This window comes from Tachypleus tridentatus, chromosome 7 (genome assembly GCF_004210375.1).
Source record: "Tachypleus tridentatus isolate NWPU-2018 chromosome 7, ASM421037v1, whole genome shotgun sequence".
NCBI classification, from domain to species: Eukaryota; Metazoa; Arthropoda; class Merostomata; order Xiphosura; family Limulidae; genus Tachypleus; species Tachypleus tridentatus.
In genome coordinates, this window is record NC_134831.1 from 167,862,359 (window position 1) to 167,890,284 (window position 27,926).

Genomic DNA, 27,926 nt, shown 5'->3' on the forward strand with positions numbered 1-27,926 from the left:
TGTTTTTAGAATAAAACGAATCGAAGTTTAAAATAATTATGTGTAACTTATAATTATCGGCTGCATTTTAGTAGTTAACAAAGGGAATTAAAACTTACAAATATCTCAAATAAAACCACAAAATTGGACCTCTGGCAATGAAAACTTGAAATAAACAGCGCGTTAAATACAACAAATAAGAAGGGTTCATATGAAAACTGGAAATAACTAGTGTGTTAAATGCAACAAGAAAACTGGATGTCTCAAAAACCTACAGATGGAAACCAGAATACCATGTTAAATGCAACAAATAAAGGAAAACTTATTCGAAATAACCAGTGAAATTAGTATGTCTACAATTATGATGTATCCAGTAGAGACTGATTAATTTAACATTAATATTTTATTTCTCTACCTCGTCAATAATTGTAGCTTCATAAAATGATTTATCATACTCCCACGTGTCACATTTCGTTGTCGTTAGATTCGTCTCTATTCTATCATAATTATCATATCTTTCGCAGTGGCTGTAAAATATTTCCCCATTCTTCTTCTCAATGGGAATGCTTTTGTTTTTCCACTGCTCTACGGTTAAGTTACTGAAACTTGATGGTCGACTACACCAATAGTCAATGTTTGGAGCGAAAAAAGCAACTAGGTTGTGCCAGGCCGGTACGAAGCTGGCTAAAACAAATATGATGAAAAGTCTTCTCTGCCACGGACCATAGCCGCCTATTACATCTGTAATCTCTTTCACGTCTTCCATCTCATCATTTTTCGTCTGTTTTTCAGAATACATAATAGCACAGTTTTCTGAAAAATAATATGTTCAAAATATAGTGAGGAAATAAAGTATTAAAATGAAGTTAAACTAGGCCTAATGAAATTATATTTTTTTATGAATCTTTTAAAGTTTGCTCTGTTCTTTTACAAGAGTTTCTTTACATCTGATGACGAGAAACCCACTTCTAAAATAACTTTCCATCAAATTAAAATTCATCAGTCTTAGGGAGTTTCAAAGATATCCCATACCCGGCGCTGTTTCCTCAATTAATATGAAGTACTTTTCAGTATATACAAACCTAGGTTTAATTATTTATGTCTGAAATTTTTTTTCATCATTTTTTAAATATACTTTTTCACCATGAAATCTTTAGAATTTATTTGTTTTTTATCTATGTTTCTTGTTGGTACTTGCTCTGTATATATATGTATAATTTACATGCTGTTAACTTTAGATGTCTCATGAGACACATAAAGAAATATAGACAAGAATACCTTCTCTATAAAATTTATTTTCAATTTAGAACAAGGACGAAGAGCTTAAGTTACCCTAACATTCCACTAATATCTACTAATAATTGAGTCAGCGTTCTCTTTACGTTTTCAAGATAGTTTTAGATTACATTTCATATAGAAAAAAATCTAAATAACACTGGAAAACGTGCGCTCCTGTCCAATTATCTTTAAGAACTGCTAAGGGTCTTAGACGCAATAAATAATACCAAATTAAGGCTTAATGCGACTTTCAGTCCTCTAGAGACGAAGTCCATTAACATAAAATTATTTGGACACGGCAGAAATGAAACTAAGCCTAATTACGTAAGAATAATAACAACAACAAGTACGAGGTTAAAAGGCTAACAACAATTGTATTAGAAGGTTAACAATTACTACGTTGAAAGGCTAATAACTATTGTATTAAAAGGCTAATAACTATTGTATTAAAAGGCTAAACTATTATGTTAAGAGGCTAACAGCTAATGTATTAGTAGGCTAACTACTACTGTATTAGAAGGCTAACAACTAATGTATTGGAAGGCTCACAATTTCTCTATTAGAAGGCAAACATGTACTGTATTAGACGGGTTAACAACTATTACGTTAGAAGTCTAATGACTACAACTTTAAGCTTTTGTGTATCATTAAATCCAAAGCAACACAAGTAGGTTTTCTGTGCTTATTGTGGGTATCGAACCTCGACATTTCAGCGTTAAGTTATTAGACTAACCGCTGTGCTCCAAATGACAATACATTAGATGATTAGATGGCTTACAACTGTTCAATTAGAAACGTAGCAGTAACGTAACAGCCACTACGTCAGAAGACTAACGACAACTGCATTATAAGAGTAACAGTTAGTGCGTTAGACGACAAATAATTATGAAATATTTCGATTTTCCTTTAGCATTTCATAACTAAAACGCTCTTAACATACGTTATTGTTTCTCTTAAAGTAATTCTTTATAATTTACATAATCTTTTTCAATAAACAGTACAGGGCGTTGTATGTCATCATACATATATTAAGTGTTAAGACTTTAAACAAATAATTAACAGTAATTAGAATAGCGACTTAATACTAGATTCTTTCATTGTTGTACATCCAGACGTAACAATAAAAATAGTTCAGGTCCATTGTTGTATGCCCACATGAAATAAAGAAATATTTGTTCAGTTACATTAATATATGTCAGATTAACAACATAGAAATTACTGGTTTCGTTCCGTTGTTGTATGTCCAGATTACAAACATAGAAATATTACTTCAATTTCGTTGTTATATGCTCACATTAAACAAAGAAATATTGGTTCAGTTTCGCTGTTGTATATCCACATTAACAACATAGTAATATTAGTTCAGTTCCTTTCTTGTATGTTCAGATTAACAAGACAGAAATACTGGCTTATTTCCGTTGCTGTATGTTATTGGTTTATTTCCATTTTGCGAACAGTGTCTGTATGTGAGGTTGATGATGATACGTAGTAACAAAGTCAGTAAAAGAAATGAAATCTCAACATTTTAAGCTAGTTAAAAAAACAAAACCATAACATGTTAGAAAAACGCTTGTATAGAATTCGAAGAAAACTGAGAGTTATTTAAAGAAAATGATTCAACAAAACAGAGAAGAATTTTTCAAATTACTAAAGGACGAAACTAGCAATGAAAATATTTTCAGTCTTTAAATTTTTAGAGAAATTTATTTTCTCTGTTGAAGACAGAAGAACCATCATTCAGAAATGGTTGTCATCGTTACTAAAGAATCTATAGACATTGAAGAGAAACTTTCTATGAGAAAGATAGGTTTATTACAAACCTACTTATTACAAGTTAGTATTGACTAAAGCTTCTAGATTTAGTAAACAACTACCTACAAATTATGTGGCAGTATTTTGACTTTTGTATTTTGTCAAGTGCTGTTGATGAACGAAACACCAGGGAAGTCAGTTGTTACTAATGGATGAAATACCAGGAAAGTGAGTTGTTGTTAATGAATGAAATACCGGGAAAGTGAGTTGTTGTTAATGAATGAAATACCAGGGAAGTCAAGTGTTGTTGATGAATGAAACACCAGGAAAGTGAGTTGTTGTTGATGAATGAAACACCAAGGTAGAAACAAAGCAGCAGAGGTTTATCCAACAGCTAGTTCAGTCAGGTGGTTGTTTCATGTTTAGTAACGTTACGCAACTCATTACATTTCATAAACAAATGTGATATAATATTTTATAATATACTTCTAAACTGATATGAAAAACCTAAATAAACAGATATTTAGTAGTGCGGGGGAGGGATTCTCCTCTTAATGAAACGTGTTCTTGGTCACTGTCCAGTGATAACCGCGAGTGAGTCATCCCATGTACCCTATCCATTTATCTCTTCTTCTAACTTGACCTTTCATATTAAGACTTAATGACTTCTAATTTAACGTATTCTTTGAAAGATATCGTGTCGTTAGCAGAGCGGATATTGAGTTAGGCCTAACAATTAAGTTCCTCCTTCCCCTTCGTGTTGAATAGGAGCTTGTCGTAGGAGATGAAGTTTGGTTTGGAAATACACAGCAACTTATAAGTGGTCGTTATCTTTATAATGGTTGTTTTTCGTAGATGTATTCAATAAGACGACAAACTTCACTGGTCAAGGTCTCTTGCAAACTCTGATTGAGAGTTTTACAGGAAACACGAGGACAGAAGGTACAATTTAGTTTCAAGATGTTTGTCAGAGAAATCTATCCTTAAAACAGTGAGATAGCAGCAAAATATAAAATATTATATTATACTTTTAACGTATAAAACAGTGCCAGTTTTATAAAATACTACACAAAATTTGTAATAATTTGGGCAACGACGATATCTATTAAATTATAGAAGAATAATATTTATTTTAATAATTCGTACTAATGTTTCTACATTAACAAAATTATCTTTCTTTTAAACATATGTGTTGGTTTATTTTTTTAATTTTGTGCAAAGCTACACGCGAGCTATCTGCGCTAGCCATCCCTAAAGTAGCAGTGTAAGACTAGAAGAAAAGCAGCTAGTCATCACCACCCACCGCCAAATCTTGAGCTACTATTTTTCTAACGAATAATGGGATTGATCATTACATTACAACGCCCCCGCAGCTGAAAGGACAACCATGTTTGGTGTGACAGGGATTCGAACCCGCGACCCTCAGATTACAATTCGAGCGCCCTAACCCCCTAAACATATAGGAAAGAGTCACGTTACGAATCTAATTTAATGTTTTAACATTGTAACACCATACAGTACGTACTGAATCGATATATATCAATTTCTCTGACGTTATGTTTTGGTATTCGCATGTGATTATTTGGTTTATACTTCGCTGTTAAAAAAATAAACTATATTGTCAAAATTTATATTTGTGTCCAATAAGCGTGATCAAAACTACCAATTCCCTTCATAATTTTAGACATATCAACCATATCTTCTCTGATTCTTCTTTTTCAAGAGAAAACAAATCAAGAGATCAAAATATCTCCTCATATTTGTGCGAATGTTCGCAAAAAAAGATATCTTTTATAAATGACGAAATTTCTCTATAGTTTCAACATCTAAAAATGTTTAGATTTTTGTTTTAAATCACCTCAGTAGAACGTCAATTGTTATCTCTTTACTGTGTCATTAACACATTTCAAGGACTACGTTAATTGTTATTTCATTACTGTTTTATTATCATTTTTGAAAACTACGTTAATTATCCTCTCTCTGCCCTGTCGTTAACACATTTTAAAACTACGATAATTATCCTCTTTCTGCCCTGTCATTAATACATTTTAAAACTACGTTAATTATCCTCTCTCTGCCTTGTCATTAATATATTTTAAAACTACGTTAATTATCCTCTTTCTGCCCTGTCGTTAACACATTTTAAAACCACGTTAATTGCCAACTCTTTATTATTTTGTTAGCACATTTCAAGAATTACGTCAATTGTTATCTTATTTCCGTCTTATTAATACCTTTCAGAAATAACATTAATTGTTGTCTCTATACTATTTCATTAACACATTTCAAATACTATTAGTTTTTATCATTTTACCGTTTCATTAACACATTTCATACGTTTGCATAAATGAAATCTACCGAAATGAAACTTTGTTCAGTGGATTTTACAGACACTAAAAGTATAAAATATTTAGATAATAACTGAACATCATGTTTGACTTTACTTTAAAATCCTAAGAGACAACAAAGACATAAATTAAATTCGTTGAGAAATCACTATATGCTATTAACAGATAAACCATTTAATTAATACGTAAACTGTATATTTAAAGACCTTTTGAAAGTTTCAGCTAGTTGATTCAAACTTTTGTGTGTTCTAAGGATACTTAACTAATCAAATAACTAATTGATATGTTAGTGCATTATTTCATTGATTTTGAATTAATGAAAAAATAAATATCCATCTTACATTAAGTGAAGGAAGGAAAGTTGTAAATTGTAATAATAAATAATAAAATGTTAAAATCCATCACAGTAAGTGTATTTTCCTTTCACACAATACAAACAACTGTGTTTTGTGAAGTTATCGAAAGAACAATCATTATTACTTCATGTTAAAGATATATACAATATAAAATTTATTTACCTTCGTGGAATGGCAGTTTATTTGAACTATTTGAAAAAACAAACTTAAGATCGTAAGGCTATTGAATTTAAGGTTAGCGAAAAACGACCTTTAAAGTATAGATAGTTATAAAGGACGTCTTATTCTCTGTAATATAAATTTTTATGTTAAAAAGTATAAATCCCTCTAGTGAGCACTACAAATATTGAACAAAAGAACATACCCAATAGATTCACTTTACTTGGTGCTCAACACACTCGTTGTAACTGGGAGAAGAGACTGTGACGTTAAAGAAACTGTTTCAGAAAGCAGTCGCCGTTCGAAACTAAACTTTAGTTTGACTTAAATACTCTCAAACTCCCAATATCAGCACCAGGGGCAACTTTAAGGACACATATTAAGGTCAGGGGTGAAAAAATATTTCTGTTCTTAGTCACATGATTTGGAACTTTTCCACGACCCATCTATAAGTAAACGTTTTGTTTTTTTTTCGGTTTCGTGTTGGTCAACTGAAGTTTCATAGATTGTTTTCTGTTAGGGCTAAGTAGTAATGGCGATTGTGTACACTCAGTATTATATTTATTGTTATATGATTAATAAACTGTTTATCTTTTTGTGTCTTGCTTATTAAACCCATTCATTTACTATTTTTTCACTTTTACAGTTTAACGTATCAATAATGTAAACAACGACAGTTCATGTTGACCCAATGAGCTGTTGGCTGCATGATCATATTAAAACTTCATTATAAAACATATTGTTTCTTGTTACACAGTCAGAAATCATTTTTTACTAAATACACAGAAAATGAACGACATTACGACAGTAATTGAAGATGGACTTTTTACTAGCGCCACCTATTCTCTACTAAAAAGTAAACATATTTCTCATGAATTTACAGGAAAGTTAAAAGTACAAATGATATATCGGGGAATGTTTCAATGTTCTTAAGAAAAGTGTTTCTATTTATTTTGACTATATTTTCATGTAAAGGGTTAGAACAGTACACCTATGTGTGCTATGAGTCACAAAGCTACACCACGAGTTTTTTGTGCTCTGCCCAAGTATCTAAACTCACTTTTTATTGTTATAAACCCTCAAATCTACTGCTGAGTCAGCAAGAACTGTGAAGAAGGTACTTTAGGAAATAGTTGTTTCTTATTCTGTTAGCTATTTTAATATTAACGTAAGGACATTGTAACAATGTAAGTTTTCAGTTTAACTTGATACCTAAGTAGTATTGAAATGTCATAAGGAAATAACGAGGTTGGGTTGATGGGGAACGAGCCGTGTCTTATCCATTCTTACATGAACTATTTACTTAAATGCTAGAAGTAGAGTCGAAGGCATTAACGCACAGTCAGGATGGTTTGTTTTGTTTTGTAAGTTTTCAGTTTAACTTGATACCTAAGTAGTATTGAAATGTCATAAGGAAATAACGAGGTTGGGTTGATGGGGAACGAGCCGTGTCTTATCCATTCTTACATGAACTATTTACTTAAATGCTAGAAGTAGAGTCGGAGGCATTAACGCACAGTCAGGATGGTTTGTTTTGTAAGTTTTCAGTTTAACTTGATACCTAAGTAGTATTGAAATGTCATAAGGAAATAACGAGGTTGGGTTGATGGGGAACGAGCCGTGTCTTATCCATTCTTACATGAACTATTTACTTAAATGCTAGAAGTAGAGTCGGAGGCGTTAACGCACAGTCAGGATGGTTTGTTTTGTTTTGAATTTCGCGCAAAGTTACTTGAGTGCTATCTACACTAGCCGTTCCTAATTTTGCAATGTAAGACTAGAGGGAAGGCAGCTAGTCACCACCACCCACCGCCAACTCTTGGGCTACTCTTTTACCAACGAATAGTGGGATTGGCCGTCACATTATAACGCCTCCACGGCTGAAAAGGCGAGCTTGTTTTGTGCGACGAGGATGCGAACCCATGACCCTCAGATTACGAGTCGCACGCCTTAACCCACCTGGCCATGCCGAGCCCAGTCAGGATGGAAGATAATACATTTGTAAGCCATTGTAATAGTATATTCTAATGTTGATATTATATATCCATTTCGCTATTATATAACTTTAATCTTTAGCGTAACATAGTTTTCAAAATCACGTAATGTTGATAACTTTATTTTGATTGGAGGGTTCAAACTTCACTCAATGTTTGATCGACTTCTATGACAACTTACATGGGAAATTAAATATTAGTCCACAATGTTTGGAAACGGCAGGAATGGAGAGTGAAGAAACCTATATTAGAAATCTTCGAACGTTTCGACATCGTAAGGTTTTGTAATCATCAGTTTGAATACGGACAAATATATATATATACACTATGGAAAAAAACGATCGTGTGACCGGATATTGCGTAATAGCTTATTGAAGGTACAGAGTAGCACTATTTTGTTCAATTAAGATAGTTTCCTTTACTTTGTGTTTGTTTAATTATTTGTTTAAAAGTGTTTTTTTTTTTTGTTGTTATTGCAATGGTGTCAAACTTGTAAAGGTTTATATGAAATATGTTCGGTAAATCTGGGATCCACTTTTTTTCTAGCTCCTCCAATGTAGAATTCTGGATGGTTTCAAAAATATTCATTTAAAACTGCAAAGTCTTAAAGGTTGTAACGGCTTTATTCCAAACTCAGTCCATCTTTATTACGGAAAACCGTATTTTGTATGTTTTTTATTTAGAAGCAAAATTTTTTTTACTTATACCTCTAATATTTTAGTGTTAAGTTTCACTTAAGAAATAAATAGAACCGCGGATTTCACAATAAATTCTACATAAAAATATACACTGGTTTACATGTTTTAAAAACATTGTTTTGCCAAAACTATCAAGACAATGTCCCTATGATAGTCTTCAATATTTCGTGAAAACCTCCAGAAAGACACACTCAATAGACGCTTCTGAAAATTAACTCTATATTTTTAATTAAAACTCCCAAGATATAAGTCCGGATTTGTCATGAATGTTCCGACTAATTTCAATTTTACTTTTGAAAGAAACCGCAAACAATAGAAGGACTTCAAAAATGTGAATTTCCAATCAGAATTTCAAAAACTAGAAGGTCATCCCTATTTATTTCTAAAACCAATCCATTATCAAGTTGGTTTAATTCTAGATAAGAGAAAGATGTGTTTTACCATTAGAAGCGATATAATTAATTGATGCTTCTGTCTTGAGTTCCTTTAAGAAATAAGTAGAATCAGAGATTTCACACTTAGTGTTACTATAAAATATAGACATTTCTGTGTGTTTAAAAATCATATTTTTCGTCAAAATCACCAAAATCTGCGGGATAAACCCCCTTTTTCGTGTTATTCAATTGAAAGATGCATATTGTAATGGTTTTGAAAATCAAACTTTTTATCTCAAAACATAAAGCTGGAGAAGGTACAGACTAAAATAAAATATTTATTAAAATCTATAGATCTAAAAATTTAGCCCGACTTCTTACTAAATTTATTTCACAATTAAGTTGTTTTTTATTATAAAGCCTGATAGGAAAGTTCTAAGTCTACGGACTTTCGACACAAAAGCTTCGGGTTACATAGACCCACGCGGCTTTGCTCTTAGACAAACAGTTTCTTTATCATGGATAACGAAAAATTGTGTCTTTATCTTTGAAATCAATTTAATATTTCTCAATAAAGTCTCAACATTTCATTCTTAAGTTTATTTAAGAAATAAACAGCACTCGGATACGTGACATTTAATGTTACTATAGGATGGGAAGTTTTTGCTGGTTTGATAAAAAAACAAAGAAGCTAGTATTTTAATGTAAAGCTAAGTGCCATATCCCCAATTCTGTTTATTTCTTAGAGAAACTCAAACCTAAAACACTAGAATTTAATGACAAACATCGCATGACTACTAAATTTGAACGGTAAAGAAACAAAAACAGCCTGGCAAGGCCAGGTGGGTTAAGGCATTCGACTCGTAATCAGAGAGTGGCGGGCTTGAATCCCCGTCGCACCAAACATGCTCGCCCTTTCAGCCGTGGGAGCGTTATAATGTTACGGTCAATCCCGCTATTTGTTAGTAAGAGAGTAGCCCAAGAGTTGGCGGTGGGTAGTGATACTAGCTGCCTTTCCTCCAGTCTTACACTACTAAATTAGGGATGGCTAGCGCAGATAGCCCTCGAGTAGCTTTGTGCGAAATTAAAAAAAAATAAACAAACAAATGACCTGTTGAATTTTGTTTAATAATTCCTGTTTTTGAAACCCTTATTTGTCTTTTAGAAGTAATTTGCAATCGAAGCTAGTTAGAATATTCATGACAAATTTAGGCATAAGTTTTGGTAATTTTAATGAAGAGATTTCCATTTTGAAAAGCATATTAATATAATAGAATAGCTTAAATTATAAAAAAAATATATTATTTGTACTTACTTTTCTGAATATTTTTAATGGTATATTTATTTTAAGACCATCTATCATTTTCAACATCTTTTAAATTTTTAAACATCATCCACAGTATACTTTACCGTTCATATTAATACCACGTACAGATTTAACAAATGAAATTAAAATATAAAATAAATCGACATTAAAAGAGCAGTATTTCAATAAGTAACCTTGAAATGTTTTAATAAAAGTTTGAAATATTTAATAAAATATTGAAATATTTTAAAGTTTTAATTATGTTTATTTTCCGGGGAGTGTTTTTCTCATTTCAAATAGAAATATCATATCCATTTATTAACATATTTCATTATCTTCTTAAACTCTCGCTCGTCGTACACTCTGCTGTTTATTTAATGGTAACGAACAATTTAAATACAATAAAAATTAAATGGATAACGCTAATTTTGCCTTGAAATTTGCCCAAAACTACATGAGGGCTATCTGCGATAACTGTCCCAAACTTAGGAGTGAAACACTAAGACGGAAAGACAGCTAACTCTCGGACCGTTATTTTTACCAATAAATAGTGGGATTGATGGTAACATTATGTTTGGTGTTAAGAGGATTCGAACCTGCAAATTGCAAGACGAATGCTCTAAACATCTAGTCATGGAAGCCTAATAGGAAACTCGGCAAACATCTAAAGAGTCATGTTTGAATATGTGAACCCGAAATTATAATTGCACATGATGGTTACTTTCATTAGTGTAGTCCTAATTTAATAATTAATTGTATGCTTTTTATTTCTCTTGAATATCCTTCACTATTTTTTATTTTTAATACTTTACATCCTTCAACAACAGAGGACAGCAAATTCTATAGCGTATATATATATGTGTGTGTGTGTACAATTCAACAAATAAGATGTCATATAGGTAAAAGGATAAAGTTAATATAAATCAATGCAAACAGTCTCACTTTTTTTAAACAAATGTTTTCACATCAGTTTCTTAATCTTTATGAAACAATAAGTAAAAACTATTTTTCTTCAATAGATCTTCCTTGTAGACCTGTAATTAACAACTTTTGTAGATCACTGGCTTGGTGAATGACTAGGTAGTGTTTATTGTGGTTCTTTCAATTTTTTTCTTTTCATATATTATTTCTTAGACTTGACCTAAGCTAACATAACTAAACAGAGCTCTGCCTAACCTATTATAGTATAATGTAATATTATTCAAACTGCCCTAATCTAATATAAAATAACTTTATAAAAGGTCAGAAAAAATTATGAAAAAAAAAATAATATAATGAGACTTTTTTTCATGTAGGGTCTCTTTTGAAACCAGTACGTTTGTAAAAGACTGGTGACATGATACTGTTTGACACCAATGAAGAAATGTGACACAGCTGTTGTTATTTGATTAGTAGAAGACTGGTGACATGATACTGTTTGACACTAATGAAGAAATGTAACACAGCTGTTATTATTTGATTAATAGAAGACTGGTGACATAATACTGTTTGACTGTCAATAAAGACGGCAGTGATCTTTAAATTTATTCCAGAAAATATGTTTCCTCATTTGGTTTTTTTCAGGATATGTTTCTTTTCTTTTAGAGTTTTTCGTGAAATATTCACATCTGTTTGTTTTTACCAGAAATCTGCCTTAATTTCTTTTCATTTTCCTGAACTTTAAATATTTGTAAGAAAAATGTGGCTTTTCCAGATGTACCTATCCTTGAACGCTTTTCCAAGAAACATACCTTTCCTTCTTAGCTTTTTAAAACAACAAATCTTTCTTTGTTCAGATAACCATTTCTACTTTGGGTGTTTAATGTTATTATTGATTCAACAGGATTAGGATAGAATTGACATTACAGTTTGTGATATGAAGTTTTACGTCTGGGTTTTAATGTACGGTGCAGCTGTTGCTTTTAAGCATCATCTAAAGGGTTGTTCTGTTTGTCTAGAACATTTTCTGTTGATGATTCTGTACGGTAAAAACTACTGTGGACTAAATTTAACAAGAAACAAAAGACAGTTAGTTTGAAATAGTAGAACGTGAACACAATGAAATCATGAAAATAATGTCTTCAAAAGTATAATAGAAGAAGATTACTTTTGTGTAAGTACGTGGGATAGACCTAATGAAGTTTATTATTAAGACATTTTTGTACATAGCAACAGCGTTACAGCCTTATTATTATTTACCATTACTGTCATTAGACAATGACTAATCATATAACTAATCTGTAAGAAATATAAGTAAGTGTCGGTTCTTAAGTACAGATTACTTATAATACAAGCAAGAGACGGTTCTATTACTCTTGTTTTATTTCAATTATACTTATAGAAAAATATTAAGAACCGAAATTCTATAATAAGTATTGAAGAAGTTGTCCGATAAGTGAGAAGACTTTATATATCTAATAACTGCAGCTGAATATCTGCGATAGGTAACAAATACTCCAAGCTTTAGACTGCACAACAACGTAACACATTGTTTGACATGGATTGTTTGTTTTGAATTTCGCCCAAAGCTGCACGAGAGCTATCCGCGATAGCCGTCCCTAATTTAGCAGTGTAAGACTAGAGGGAAGGTAACTAGTCCTCACCACCAACCGCCAACTCTTGGACTACTCCTTTACCAACGAACAGTGCAATTGACTGTCACTTACAACGCCTCCACGGGTGAAAGGGGGCCTCCCAGCCATGCCGGACCTGTTCGAAATGGAATCTCCCAAATAAGTTTTTGATACAAATATAAGAAAGTCACACATTCTTTCAAAATATACAAATTGTATAAGATGAAGACTTATCGTAATTATAAACTTTAATTCTTTGGAATGTAGTACGGATTTGAATTTAATTTCAACTGAAATAGATGGTGTCGCAAGCTAATTTATTGTACATCCCGACTTAAAAGTAATTGTCAGTATTAAAAGCTTTATCATGATATGCCTAATAAAAAATATACTATGGGGAAAAAATTGTTACGCGCTAGAACTATACCCGAATATTGCTATTTGAAAAATATATTAAATCTTTAAGTCTAATGAAATAAATGCAGAATTGCCTATGGAGTTAGAATTAGGTCTGTATATTAATAGTTATAAAAATAATTTTAAATAAATTCAAAATATCGTTACAAACTTTCAAACAACTAAAAAAATGCCTTTGTTTTTAACAATCATGAAAGCTCATGAAACTGAAAATTTACCGCCATAAAAGTAAAAGGAACTTGTGAAATTTGATTGTATTTACCACCACCTATTATCTCCAAAGCTAACTATTTCGTGTTATTGATTGTTTATTATCATTTAAAATTATGATGACAGATGGCAACTTTATCCCCCCCCCCCCAATATTTGTTAACTACAATAAAAATATATAAGGAAGGTTTAATTATACTGTTATTTCTAAATAAGCTACATTAAAAATCCTTAAATTGTAATGAAGAATAGAAGAATTATATATGAAAGAAAATGTTATATGGAGGCTTATTCATTGTTTGATATCTATTTGCCTACAAATAATTATTTTTTATAACTTAATCATCCATACACATATAAAAGTCAAATGTTGGTCGATCTCGCTCAATTTCTCCGAACTTCGCCACTTACATGAGTCGATTTCACTTTTTCTTCTATAATATTTTCTATTTTGATTGTCATTCACATTGCAATTGAATGTAATCACCTACACAGGTGTAGAGAGCTCCTAAATGTCGGTACTTTTTTTTTGAAAAATAGGTAAAATATTAACGCAACTTTATGCTTGGAAATATTACAATAAGTCTTTGTTATTGAATCTACCAGTTATCTGTAGGAAAGACGTGTGTGTACACCACAGGGTCATAATACGTTTTAATCTTTTGTCCATAGGCACCAATATGTATCACGTTTACTAAGTTATGTGTATTACATTTAAGGTGTATACTTCTTTGTATTTAGGCCTTAGCACGAGTTACTTAAATGGTCAAGTACTACTGCTTCTTGCTTCCCTGAGTCTCAGAGATAAGCCCTAATGTCGAAAAAGAAGATAATTAAAGGTGTTTTTTTATACAAATATTTTTACTCTACGTTGTAGTCGGAGCAGTAAAAATGTTATTTTTTGTATGCCATTTTTGTAAGACATGTTACAGTCAGTAAACATTTCTTTGAAAATAAGATAATGAAGATACTGTTAAAGATTAGTGTAATTTTTATTTGAAATACGTAACAAGTTGACTAAGTAATATATAATACATTCAAGAGCAATGCGTAGCAAGTTCCTGGAATAAGAAATTTTATTTTGTTTATTGCCAGTTAACTATACGGATTAGTATTTGTTTCCGGTGTTTTTCCATAATTTGTATGGTTTTTTTTACGCTAGTATTATTTGAAAAATTTCGATTTTTGTGATAATAAAATATTTTATTATTTTATAACATTTCTGTTGATTATTCTATTTGTTTGTTTGTTTTTTTAATTTCGCGCAAAGCTACATGAGGGCTATCTGTACTAGCCGTCCCTAATTTTGCAGTATAAGACTAAAGGGAAGGCAGCAAGTCATCACCACCCACCGCCAACTATTGGGTTGCCCATTTACCAACGAATAGTGGGATGGAGTGTCACAATATAACACCCCCATGGCTGAAAGGGCGAGTATGTTTGGTGTGAGGGGGGTTCGAACTCACGACCCTCAAATTGGAGGCAAATGCCTTAACTAACTGGCCATGGTGTGTCAAATAAAACTTGTCATGAGCTTCAAATAAAACAATAACACCTGTCTTGAGATTCAATAAGTTAAGGTTTAAGTATTTAATTTACATGTCATAAAACCTGTCATGAGATTCAGTATGTTAAAGTTTAAATATTTAATTTACATGTAATAAAACCTATCACGAGCTTCAGTAAGTTAAGGTTTAAATATTTAATAGTTAACTCCTATTCTAGCTAATTGCATCAGTTTTAAGTTTCTATGAACTGTTAGACTGACATCAGTTCCTCCTAGCGGGAAGTACTTTTTAAAACTTTACATAACTCTGGTAAGTCTGCTTACAATAGTGTGATTGGCACCATACTACTGGAAACAGTACTTCCACACCATGATTACGTGTTGTATACCCGGGAACCCAGACAAGGAGGTGTGAAACTACAGACAATTTGTTTGTTTTGAATTTCGCGCAAAGCTACTCGAGGGCTATCTGCGCTAGCCGTCCCTAATTTAGCAGTGTAAGACTAGAGGGAAGCCAGCATAGTCATCATAGTTATTATTTTAATCATTGCTGTTTTCCATATTCTATGGTAATATCATGAGAGTAGAGAGAGGTTAACAACTGAAACTAAGTGATTAAGGTTCTCATCGGAGAGGTTTCTCAGTATGATATTACTTATGGCATCTTCACCTGGGGACTTACGTTTGATTTTCTTTAACAGAAGTTTGATTTCTGTTCTGGAAAATGGTGGAATGTAAAATGAGGGGGAATGATTATGTTAAGTCGACGGGGATTTGAGTTGTGAAGAGATTGGAATTATGGTTAATAAACTGGTTTATATGGTTTTGATGTGTTGCGTCGAAGGATGTAATGTTTTGGGTAACAAAGGTGTTTTTAGTGTTCAGCGAATATGTGTGTTTTTTCGATATCGGTAGTTGCCGTGACGTATTTGATGTCAGGTATGTTGTTGCTGAACTGAGTGTTTGATATAGCTCTAACCTAGCGCCAGAAAAGCGATATATCCGGGTAAGAACTATCTATTAATACACAGTAATCATTCCAGTTGTTTTCGTGTTGTGGTTTAATCAGTTTTCTTAATCTGATTATTGGTATTATTAAACAGGGTTTTGATGTGGCGAATGAATAGTCGCCGTAGTCTACGCCTTTCGCATATAGTTCAGAGTATTTCAGGGGTGAGTTTCCATCGGTTAATGTCGGGTTGGGTTTACTTGCTGGGTATTTTTTCTTGGTAGCCTGAGTTATGGCGTTGGTTTTATTTATCGCGTAGTTTTTTGATATAGTGTTGTAGTGTATGTTATATGAATGGTTTTTCTAAATGTCTTTCACTCTTGCAGTATCCCGATATGTGTATTGAATATAGAAGGATGTACGTAGAAGACCATACTAATTAATTCCTGTGTATGTTTTAAAAAGATAAGGTGTCCAACTTTCTAATACATGAATATATAGCCAGGTATGTCATCCATTTTTCAAGAAGTTATGCTTATTTCTTTATTTTGCAGCTCTCTATGTAAATATTTTTATGTATATTTACCTATATTAAGATATGACATGCTGTCATATCCCTCTTCTTTTAGATGTTCTCTTAGAATAATATTTTGTTTAAATGTTCGTAATTCTTTTAAACTGCCTTATCTGTGCAATACGATTTTGATTTGGTTATAAAATGGTATAGCGTGATAAAAAAATGAAACAATTTACAGTTTAGTTTATTGAAAAATTGAAGAAGTCTCAGTATTGGAGATAAATAATTGTCAAACTTATTTTGTAAAGACAGTAAAATCTTTACAAGTAAATATGGTTGCAAAGTCAATTAAGAAAGTTTAGAATTTTATCGGCTTGTGAACATGATTTCACTTCGTGAAAATCTTGTTTTACAAATCTATTGCTAAGAAAATGTTACTGTATATGTTGATCAGGGTAAGGGTTTAGATCTGATGTATCTGAATTTTCAGAAACCATTTTACAAGGTGACACATAAAAGGTTTGTAAAAAACACATCTATAGGTGTGGCGGATAAGCTAATAAATCAGATAAAAAATGGCTGGATAGAGGAAATCAGAAACTGTCGCAAATGGAGTTCAATGAAACTGAACTAATGTTAAAAGTGGAGCACCTTATGGGTAACTTACAGGGATTTTGCTCTTTTTGATTTACATTTAATAACATAGATGAAGGAATGGTCAATAAATTACTTACATTTGCTGATGATATTAAGGTCTTGAGTGTTGTTATGAAAAGGATTCTACTGTTTTACAAAATTATTTAGATTATTTAATGGGTTGAGCAAATAAATGGGTTTTGATTATGATAAATGCGAGTTATTGTATGTGGGTTATCATGATTTAAATTCTAAGTGAAATTTGAATGGGATGTCCTTAAGGGAGTAATGAAAGAAAGAAACCCTGATTTAATGTTATAAAACATATGGGAAAAGATAAGTCGTGCTCTTGATTTTAATAATATCTACTGTTTTCATTTTATGTGAAGAGGTTTCAATCCAAACAATGACTTTTCATATTTAAGTGAAATATACAGATGGTAAAATTCATTGTTCAGAATACTTTTAATATTAAAAAAAAAATATATGTAAAAGTTCTCTCGTTTGTAGAAACTACAGGTAGAAGTTGAAAGCTCATGTCAGTACACGGCCATTAAACTGTTGTTAAATTTTAAACTACTTTTATACTAATCAACAGTTTGATTTACTTCACATCTTCCCCCTATTGGAAGTCGACAGTATGTCATTAGTAAACGTAACAATGATATAAGATGTTGTGGGTAATAAAGTTTTTTGATTCACTAATTATTTTCGAATTAAAAACCACTTTTAGGGAATTTCAAGAGTCATCGGTAAATTTTGAAAAAAAGTTTAAAAGCCTTAACAAACGGCTTCAAATGATGTTGTAATATGTATTACACAAGTAGTATATTAAAAAGTATTTTTCTCGAAAATTAACCAACTTTCTCCAGGATGACCCGTAAGTCCCTATTCATCCATATATCTTATGTATCCAGTGTATCTGTGTGCTGTCACTCATTCTCGCTGCATAATATTATGCAACGCGATGTTCTGTGAGACATTTTTCTCAACATAGCAGGGGTTATTGTTCCAAATGCCGCGGTAACAGCTGCTTTCAACTCATCATAAGTATTATAACGTTGTTTAGACACAACATATGGATGGGTAGGGACTTACGGGCCACCCTGTAAAAAAGGAAATTTAAGTGTATGCGCATATCACCACATAAAATTAATTCATGTGTATTATTTAGCTGGATAGACTGTCCAACTATCTAAGAAATAAACATGTAGCACAATCTGTCATCCAGTTTACTACTTTTAATTATATTTTTAATTACTGTTTAATTATATTGAAGCTCTTGTTAATGATCACAGAGAATGTGTCAGATTTATATACCTAAATATGTGTATTAAAATTATTCATCTTACTTAGACGTTGTCTTTGAATTGGATTTTGTTTAAATATCTACAATTATTTTAAATTTTCTTTTCTGTATCATTCTAATTTGAGTTGACTTTAAAATAGTATAATATTATAAAAATAGCAGCTGTTTACAAGTAAAAGACATTTAAACAAACCATTCATGTAACATATTACAATACTATACAAGGCCTTTTTTCTGCCTATTTTAAACTTTTGTCAAAATTTACTGATTGTAGGTTAAGTTTCTTGACAGATATAGTTAAATAATAAGTATTGAATTACAAGATTTATTCGGTATAAAAACTTACACAATTGTAATGGTTCTTTATAACATTCTATTCTTATCGAGAAGGAGGAACGTGTAATATTAATCGTTCTGTTCTTTAACAGAAAACTAGTCCGAAATTCAGCGATGGATTAATGTCCAAATACAGACATGTGCGTTTAATTTTAACTTGTCGTTTGCTTAAACGATAGAAATTATATTTTTATATTAACATTTTTCTCAACAGTAAGTTTGGTCATCTGTACAACTTACGTCACATTTACTTATACGGATCTGTCATGACGGAATAAATTTAAACGATTACTTTTACCCAATGTTAAAAATTCTTAAATTCTCGAATAATGTAGTAAGCATGAGGACTTATAACGGCAAAACTTGGGTATTAATCCCTGCGTAGTTTTGTGTAGATCCGATTTTAACAACAAGCAAACAGATTTTCTCCGTAGCAAAGTTTTTTTATCCGAAGTGAATAATGTAAGAATTTTTAACACTGGGTGAAAGTAATCGTTCAAATTCTTTCCGTCATGACAGATCCGTATAAGTAAATGTGACGTAAGTTGCAGAGATGACCAAACTTACTGTTGAGAAAAATGTTAATATAAAATTAGAATGTTATAAACAACCATTACAATTGTGTAAGTTTTTATACCGAATAATCTTTGTAATTCAATATTTATTATTTAACTATATCTGTCAAGAAACTTAATCTATGATCAATAAATTTTGACAAAAGTTTAAAATGGGCAGAAAAAAGGCCTCATATAGTGTTGTAATATGTTACATGAATGGTTTGTTTAAATGTCTTTTACACTATCCCAATATGTATACTGAAAATTTAAGAATATGCGTAGAAGACCATATTTATTAATTCTTGTGTATTATTTAGGAAGGTAATCCTTCCATTTTTTCTACGAAATAAACATGTAGTCCAGTCTGGAATGCAGTTTACCATTTTTCATGAAATTATGATTGCTTCAGTATTTTGCAGCTCCCGTTATTAATTTTAAAGGATCTGTAAGATTTAGATATCTATTTATGTATATTAAAATATGCACACACTGTCATATCCCTATAACTTAGATTGTGTCTTGCAATAAGATTTTGTCTAAATGTCCGTTATTCTTTTGCACAGTCTTATCTGTATCATTTGATTTATTGTTGGTTATAAATTGGTATAACACGATAGAAATGATGCAGTTTACAGGTTAGTTTATTGAAGAATTCAATAATTTTCAATATTGAAGATAAAGAATTGTCAAAACTTATTTTATAACAACAATGAAATATTTATAGGTAAATAAGTTTGAAAGTGTGTAAATGGTCACAGTTACTCTTTAGAATAAATCTGGTAAAAAAACAACAATTTCTATCGTTCGTACAAACGACAGGTTGAAGTGAATGTTATAAGAAATCATTACAATTATAAAAGGTTAATACTGAATATATTTTATCATTCACTTCTTATTAAACCCATATGTGCTTGTTGAACATCTCATTCCAAAACCATGGGCATTAATATGGACATGGTCCTCCCTTTGCTGCTATAACAGCATCCACTCTTCTGGAACATTTTGGAACATGGCTGAGAAGATTCGCTCCTAATCAGCCACAAGAGCATTAGTGAGGTCGGGCACTGATGTCGAGCTAGAAGGCCTAGCTCGCAGTCGGCGTTCCAGTTCATCCCAAAGGTGTTCGATGGGTTGAAGTCAGGGTTCTCTGCTGGCCAGTCAAGTTCTTCCACACAAACCTTGGCAAACCATGTCTTTATGGACCTCACTTTGTGCAGAGGGGCATTGTCATGCTGAAACAAAAAAAGGGCCTTCCCCAAACTGTTGTCACAAAGTTGGAAGCACACAATTCTCTAGAATGTCATTATGTGCTATAGCATTAAGATTTACTTTCACTGGAACTAAAGAGCCGAGTTCAAACCATGAAAAACAACCCTATACTATTATTCCTCCTTCACAATACTTTACAGTTGGCACTATGCATTCAGGCAGGTAGCATTCTCCTGGCATCCACCAAACCCAGATTCGTCTGTCAAACTGCCAGATAGTGAAGCGTGATTCATCACTCTAGAGAATGCATTTCTGCTGCTCTAGAATCCAACAGTGGCGTGCCTTACACCACTCCAGCCAACACTTGGCAGTGCACATAGTGATCTAAGGTTCGTGTGCGGCTGCTCGGCCACGAAAATCCATTTCATGAAGCTCTCGATGAACAGTTCTTGTGCTGACGTTGCTTTCAGAGGCAGTTTTGAACTCGGTAGTGAGTGTTGCAACTGTCAACAGATGATTTTTACGCACTTCAGTACTCTGTGGTCCCGTTCTATGAACTTGTGTGGCCTACTGCTTCGTGGCTGAGCTGTTGTTGCTCTTAGACTTTTCCACTTTACAATAACAGCACTTGCAGTTGACCAGAACAGCTTGAGCAGGGCAGAAATTTGACGAACTGACTTGTTGGAAAGGTGGCATCCCATGACAATGCCACGTTGAAAATCACTGAGCTCTTCAGTACGACTCATTCTAATGCCAATTTTTGTCTATAGAGATTACATGGTATATGCTTGATTTTATGCACCTATTAGCAATGGGTGTGACTGAAATAGCCAAACTAATTAATTAGAAGAGGTGTCCACATAATTTTCGCCACATACTAATTTTGAAACCTCAAGTTAAAAACATTTAAGCAAAGAACTCCTATACATTTCAATAGTTTATGAAGCCTTCTTTTCGCATTTTTAAATTTGTTAACATTTGCTGATTGTAGGTGTAGTTCCTTGAGAGATATAGTTCGATAATAAGTAGTGAAGTAAAGGATATAGTATATAACACCTTATATAATTCTAATGCTGTTATTTTAGAGAATTAGAGCATGTAACGCTAATTGCACTAATCCTTAGTAGAAAACTAGTCCGAGATGTAGCGATGTTTCAAAGGGTGTAAAGTCAAATAACTTCATCTCATTTATTTACTGGTAACAAGAAACATTAGCAGTTTTGTTACTTAAAATTCTTGTCACTGATGTAAATTGTTTACCACAGATACAGAAAATGTGTTTTTTCTAAATATGGATTTTTTAGATGCCTTTTTAAAATATACTTTACACAAAACATTTTTTACACAGTTATCACACCAGTAAATCTCTTTCTCTAAATAACACCTAGTTAAAAATGGCTTTACAATGAAATGGTGTCTTAAGGATCCATTCACTGTTTGCAATTTATTAAGAACTCTACATATTTTTGAATTTTCCTTTTCAGGACCATCAGGATTATAATATAGAGTTCTTTACGGTATGGAGAAAACCTATCACATTCAAGTTTTGTTTGGGTTTCCAAATCTACAAGGTATAGAAATGAATATACACTTTAAACATTTTTCTTAAGACATTATACAAATCGCATATAAAACAATCTTCTACATTATTATCTGATAGTGATAGGAAAACAGCTGACCTGCAAAATCCCCCTCCGTCAAGTCTAAAAACAGTCATCCAGTAAAATATCCCTCATCAAAGAAAAGTAAAAAAGACAGCTGTTCAGCAGAATGCCTCTAATCAAAAATGAGTGAAAATTTCACACACAATGTCCACCTAATACATGCATTTGCTTAAACAACTATAAATTCTTTTTTAAATTTTTTTACTTGGAAAGTATAGATGATTACATGTCAGAAGCCTAGGCCTTTAATATACAACTTCATTAAAACATGGTTCCAAAAGTACAAAAAATGTAAGCCTATTTTATTAGTTTATTTACAGGCCTTTAATATACATCAACCTTTCAACCATTTAAACTTGTTTTCTATCAAGTTATTCACAAATCCTTTATTAGAAGGTAACTGGCTTTTGAGTCCCAAATGAGAAGAAACGTTCAACTTTCTCACTATGTAAACATATTCGGCCTACAGTGGTTTTGCTCAGATTTAGACAAAGTTCAAATATCCATTTCTTACAGAAAGTACTAGTGCTAACAGATACAACCACACATCGTAACAGTTTACGATAATGACATTTTGACACCATTTTAATATGCTCGATAAATATAACTGAAAGTTTGTGAAACTAAAAGTAATTTTAGAAGTCCTTTTATGCTGCATTGAGTTAAGACAAGGAAGTAAATACTGTTACCCTAACAGGCAGGTGCTAAACAGTATGCATTACAAAACATACAGAAAGTCTTGAAGTGAGATCCAACAAGCATTCTTCCATAAGTCATTTCATACCAAAATAATTCTGACCAGGAAGTCCAGTAGTTACAATGGCACTCATTATGAACCAGTAGTGACCTAGTTAACCAAAAGAGATTAATACTTTAAGTTATGAGGCCTAACTCAGGTCTAAGAATTTTTTAGGCATTCTAACCTGTACAAGAAACAGATAATGTATCTTAAAAGTGTACTTAGCTCCAGAATAGTTTTCAATGGTGAACCAGGAGAGACTTGCATGGCTAACTTCTCATATTTTTTTTCCCAATTAGCCTCCCAGTTGCATCATGAAGAAGGTATGCCCTATCCAGAGTCTTCCTGTGGGCATGGGTAAAAGGACATGTCACCACACTTGTAGAATTACAGTCAAATTTTACTGAACTACTATTTGATGAATGTCAATAAGTTTGGTATCAAGCTTTAGATTATAATTAAAAGTTTAATAATGTACATTAGTTAATTCATTAATTTAAAAGTAAATATTAAAACAAAATTCTTAAATATCAATTTGTGTGAGTCTCAAATGTTGAATGCTGCTTTGATTCCAGTTAGATGTTTGTAATATCCAAATACCAAGTCTCTAGTTTTTTTATGAATTAGAAACTAAAATTATCAATATCGACAAGCTGTAATATGAAATAAATAAATAAATCAAAATAGCCCTGCCCACTTGTATTTTTGATAATACTTCCTTATGTGCACCCACTTTACTCTTTCATGGCTTTATAACCAATCAAAAGTTCAGAATTTCCATGGTTTTTTTTCAGGCTTTTCAAATTAGAAAATTCTCAAGATTAGTTCTTTTGTCTCAAATCTTGGAAGGATGGGGAAGTAAAATTATTGTTAGAAATATCATAATTTTTAGGCCCAAATATAACTTAGCTACTCAGCCTTATAAATTATAGTTGATTTCTGTGGTACCGACATAATAATTTATTATTTTTTCGTTATTTCAAAATGCTTATTGATTGATTTAGTGTTTTATGGCACAAAGCAGCTAGGCTATCTGTGCCTGTAAAAAGGTAAAAATAAATTAAATGTAGTAAAATACATAAAAGGAAATGAAGGTAAAACAAAACATCATTGAAAAACAGAAAAAGTATAAAACCAATGTTGACACCTAGTCTACAATGTTAAGAGAGAAAGTAGAGTAAGAGAAGTTGTAAAGGACTTTCTCTAGCATAATGGTAATGATCGTAACCCGCCAGGAAGACTAACAGGTAAGTACAAGAACCACCGTCAGTCACCTGAAGTTGGTCTTTCCAATCCTGGTTCCGGGTTATGTGTCATTATGGTCAGTACCAAAAGGTAAAGTAATAAAAGTGTTAAAAGACAAATGCAGCAAAATCGTAATAACAACTCGCCAGAACGACTAACGGGTAGTTCAAACAGCAGCGTTAATCACCTGAAGTTGGCCTTTCCAGTCCTGGTGTCGAGTTATTTAATGTTCTGGCCATTGTCCAATGTCAAATTGAATGAGATAGATTAAAACTGTAAAAAAGGAACCACAATTAAAAAGGTGTAATGAATAAATATGCAACACTTAAATGAGATTAAAAAGATTAATGACCATTAAAAAATTAAAAACGTTATCAAGGTGGACAGAGTCACCATTACCAATAACACTGTCTAATGTTACAGATTGACCCTGGGAAAAAATATGTTTAAAATATTGCCGTCGTTGAGAATTGTAACGACGGCAAGAAAGTAAAACGTGGCTGATAGTGATTTGAGTGTTACACAAACTACACATTGGTGCATCAGTTTCAGATAAAAGAAAATGATGAGTTAAAAAACTGTGACCAATGCGTAGCCTAGTGAGAACAACTTTCTCCTTCCGAACTTTACGGAAGCTAGATGGCCAAAGTCCAATATAGAGTTTGATTGGAAAAAAGTTTGTTGTCGCGTTGCTCACTCCAAGTGGACTGCCAGCTGGCACAGAGCCGAGCCTTGAAGACAAGACCATAGTCCATGTACGGAATAGGCATAGGGGTGATGGTGCTGGAGCAGACAGATTTAGCTGCCATGTCTGCAAGCTCGTTCCCGCGAATACCAACATGGCCTGATATCCAGAAAAAACTGGATTGAAGTAGCTGCTAATGAGAAATGGGCCAGTCGGTTTTGAATATCAGCGAGAATAGGATGTGAGCCAACGTGTAGCGATTCCAAGGCCAGTAGAGAACTAAGGGAGTCAGTATAAATAGTGCATTCGAAGTACTGCTCAGCTTCAATATGATCCAGGGCAAGAGATATGGCGTACAGTTCAGCAGTGAACACAGAAGCTGTAGAGGGTATTCTGCACGCAACTACCGAACCGCAACAAGCCATGGCAGAGCCCACAGAATTACCTGATTTGGAACCATCCGTATAAATTGGAATGGAATGATTGTTTGAAAGATGTTCAGTAAATAAAAGACGGTACTTCCAATCGGGAGTTATCTGCCTTTTTCAGATGACTTAAAGAAAGGTCACATTTGAAGGCTGTAATAAGCCATGGGGGTTGTGCTGACCAGTGAATTCTGCAATGTTATCCAAGGACAGACCCAATTCATCCAATTGCGCCTGGATGCAAAGGCCAAAAGGAGCAATGGTAAATCGTCTGTTCTGAAAAAAGCATGGCCCACTGAGGAAAGAAAACACATCCCCAGGTGGGATGCTTTGGTAAGGAACGGAGTTTCGAAGAATACAGAAAAGTTATTTGTAAACGGCGAAGGTGCAGAGAAGGTTCATGAAATTCTACGTATAAGCTGTGAACAGGGGAGTTGCAGAAAGCCCCAGTGCAGAGTCGAAGTCCTTGAAGATGAATGGGATCCAGCATCTTTAAGGCTGAGGGTCTGGCAGAACCATAGACCATTGATCCATAGTCGAGTTCTGAACGAATAACAGCACGATATATCTTTAACACGGAACATCGATCCACTCCCCAACTGACGGTAGAGAGGACACGGAAGATATTCAGTGCTCTTGTGCATTTGACCCGTAGCTGCTTTAAGTGTGGTATAAAGGTCAGCTTATGGTCAAAGATAAGCCCCAAGAACTTCACTGATACGGAGTTCAGGATCAGGGTGAATACCCCGCTAGCGGCAAAAGTGCATGCAAACGGTTTTAGAGAGAGAGAAAATTTAAAGCCGTTCGCCGTAGTCCACTTCAGTAGACGATTGAAAGCAGTTTGTAGTTGCCGCTCAATATATCTCATGTTCGACGACTGACACGAGATGTGAAAGTCGTCGACATAGAGCCCGCTTGCAACAGTGAGAGGGAGTTGTTCAGTGATGGCATTTATCTTTATACTGAAAAGTGTGACACTCAAAACACAGCCCTGAGGGACCCCAAGTTCCTGTACCAAAGAAACGGAAAGTGTCGAACCCACACGAACTTCGAATCTCCCGTCCATTAAAAATTTTAAATAAACATGGGTAAATGGCCACTTAACCCATATATATGGAGATCTCGCAAAATGCCATACCTCCATGTTGTATCATAAGCCTTCTTAATGTCAAAGAATATTGATACAAGATCTTGGCGTTTGAGAAAGGCTTCTCTGATTGAAGTTTCAAGTCGAATTAGGTGGTCCGTGATGGAGTGTTGTCGTCAGAACTCACACTGGGTGGGCGAGAGGAGGTTGTTTGATTCAAACCAAACAATACGAGCATTAACCATCCTCTCTAAGGTCTTACAGAGACAGCTCGTCAAAGCAATTGGACGGTAGTTTGAAGGAATCTTGGGATCTTTCCCAGGTTTAGATAAAGATAGGACAATTGCCTGGCGCCAGGCATCGGGAAAAACATTCTCCTGCAGATGCGGTGAAAAACAATTAGAAGAATAGCAAGAGAAGCAGGAGATGGATGACGCAGCATGCCATAGTGTATATCATCAGGTCCAACAGATGTACTGCCAGACCAATGAAGGGCTATTTTCAGTTCCACCAGTGTAAAGGGACAATTATAGTCAAAGAGACAATCAGTTCGAAAGGAAAGAGGTGAACGCTCTGCCCGAGTCTTGATGGCCAAGAAGGTGGAGAAACAAGCAAAAGTGCTAGATACCCGGCAAAAGCTTTTACCTAGAGTATCGGCGATGCTCCGGACATCAGCTACCTCTTGCCCATCAGAGGGTAAGATGGAGAGGGGGACAGAATTGTAGTGCCCATTAACCTTTCAAATCCTGTCCCATATGATCTTGGAACTGGTGGTAGAAGATATGCTAGTTGTGAACTTAATCCAAGATTCATTCTGGCTTTGATGTCTTACCCACCTAGCATGTGCACGGGCCCGTTGGAAAGCGATGCGGTTCGAACGTGTGAGATATCTGCGGAAGGTATCCCAGGCCCGTTTTTGAGCCTTCTGTGCAAGTGGCAATCAGGATTCCACCACGGATGAGGATATCGTGGAAAACGTGTCGATGTTTTAGGAATACACTGAGCAGCTGCTTGTATACTACAGTCAGTTACCGCTGCCACACAGTCGTCTGTTGATGGCTGATTCCCAATGGCAGGATCAAGTTCTGCGAGAGCAGTAAAAGTGGACCAGTCTGCCTGATCCAGCTTCCACCGGGGCACGCGAGTAGGGTGGCATCGACTACGGTCAGTCTCTCTCAAAAGTATAGGAAAACTATCACTGCCTAGTGGATTATTGTCAACCCTCCATGAAAAATGGGAGAATAATGAAGAGGGGCAAATTGAGAGATCAATAACAGTAAAGAACTGACTAACTGCATGAAAATAAGTAGAATAACCAGTATTGAAAAGAGAAAGGTTGTGATCAGAGAGCATACATTCTACAGAGCAACCCCTCCTATTAATAACAGCACTTCCCCAGAGGGGATGATGTCCATTAAAGTCCCCCAGGATTAGAAAGGGAGACGGCAACTGTTCAACGAGAGCATCAAAGTCTGAGTGATCATATGTCTCTCCAGGCGACAGGTAGATAGAACAAACAGTGATGGTATGACCCAAGAAAACACGAATGGCTACGGCCTCCAAGAGTGTGTTGAGTGACAATGACAGGGTGGGCACATGCTGATCAACCAATAGTGCCACCCCTCCATGTACTCGTCC

The 27,926-nt window shown here is 33.7% G+C and overlaps 1 long non-coding RNA gene across 1 annotated transcript; it reads left to right on the forward strand.

Annotated features, from left to right (window-relative positions):
- Window positions 1–3,727: 3,727 nt before the first annotated feature.
- On the forward strand, window positions 3,728–23,318 carry LOC143258229 (uncharacterized). Its single transcript, XR_013032217.1, has 3 exons — window positions 3,728–3,951; window positions 16,266–16,384; window positions 23,146–23,318. It is a non-coding gene; the product is annotated as an uncharacterized LOC143258229 (long non-coding RNA).
- The last annotated feature ends 4,608 nt before the right edge of the window (window positions 23,319–27,926 follow it).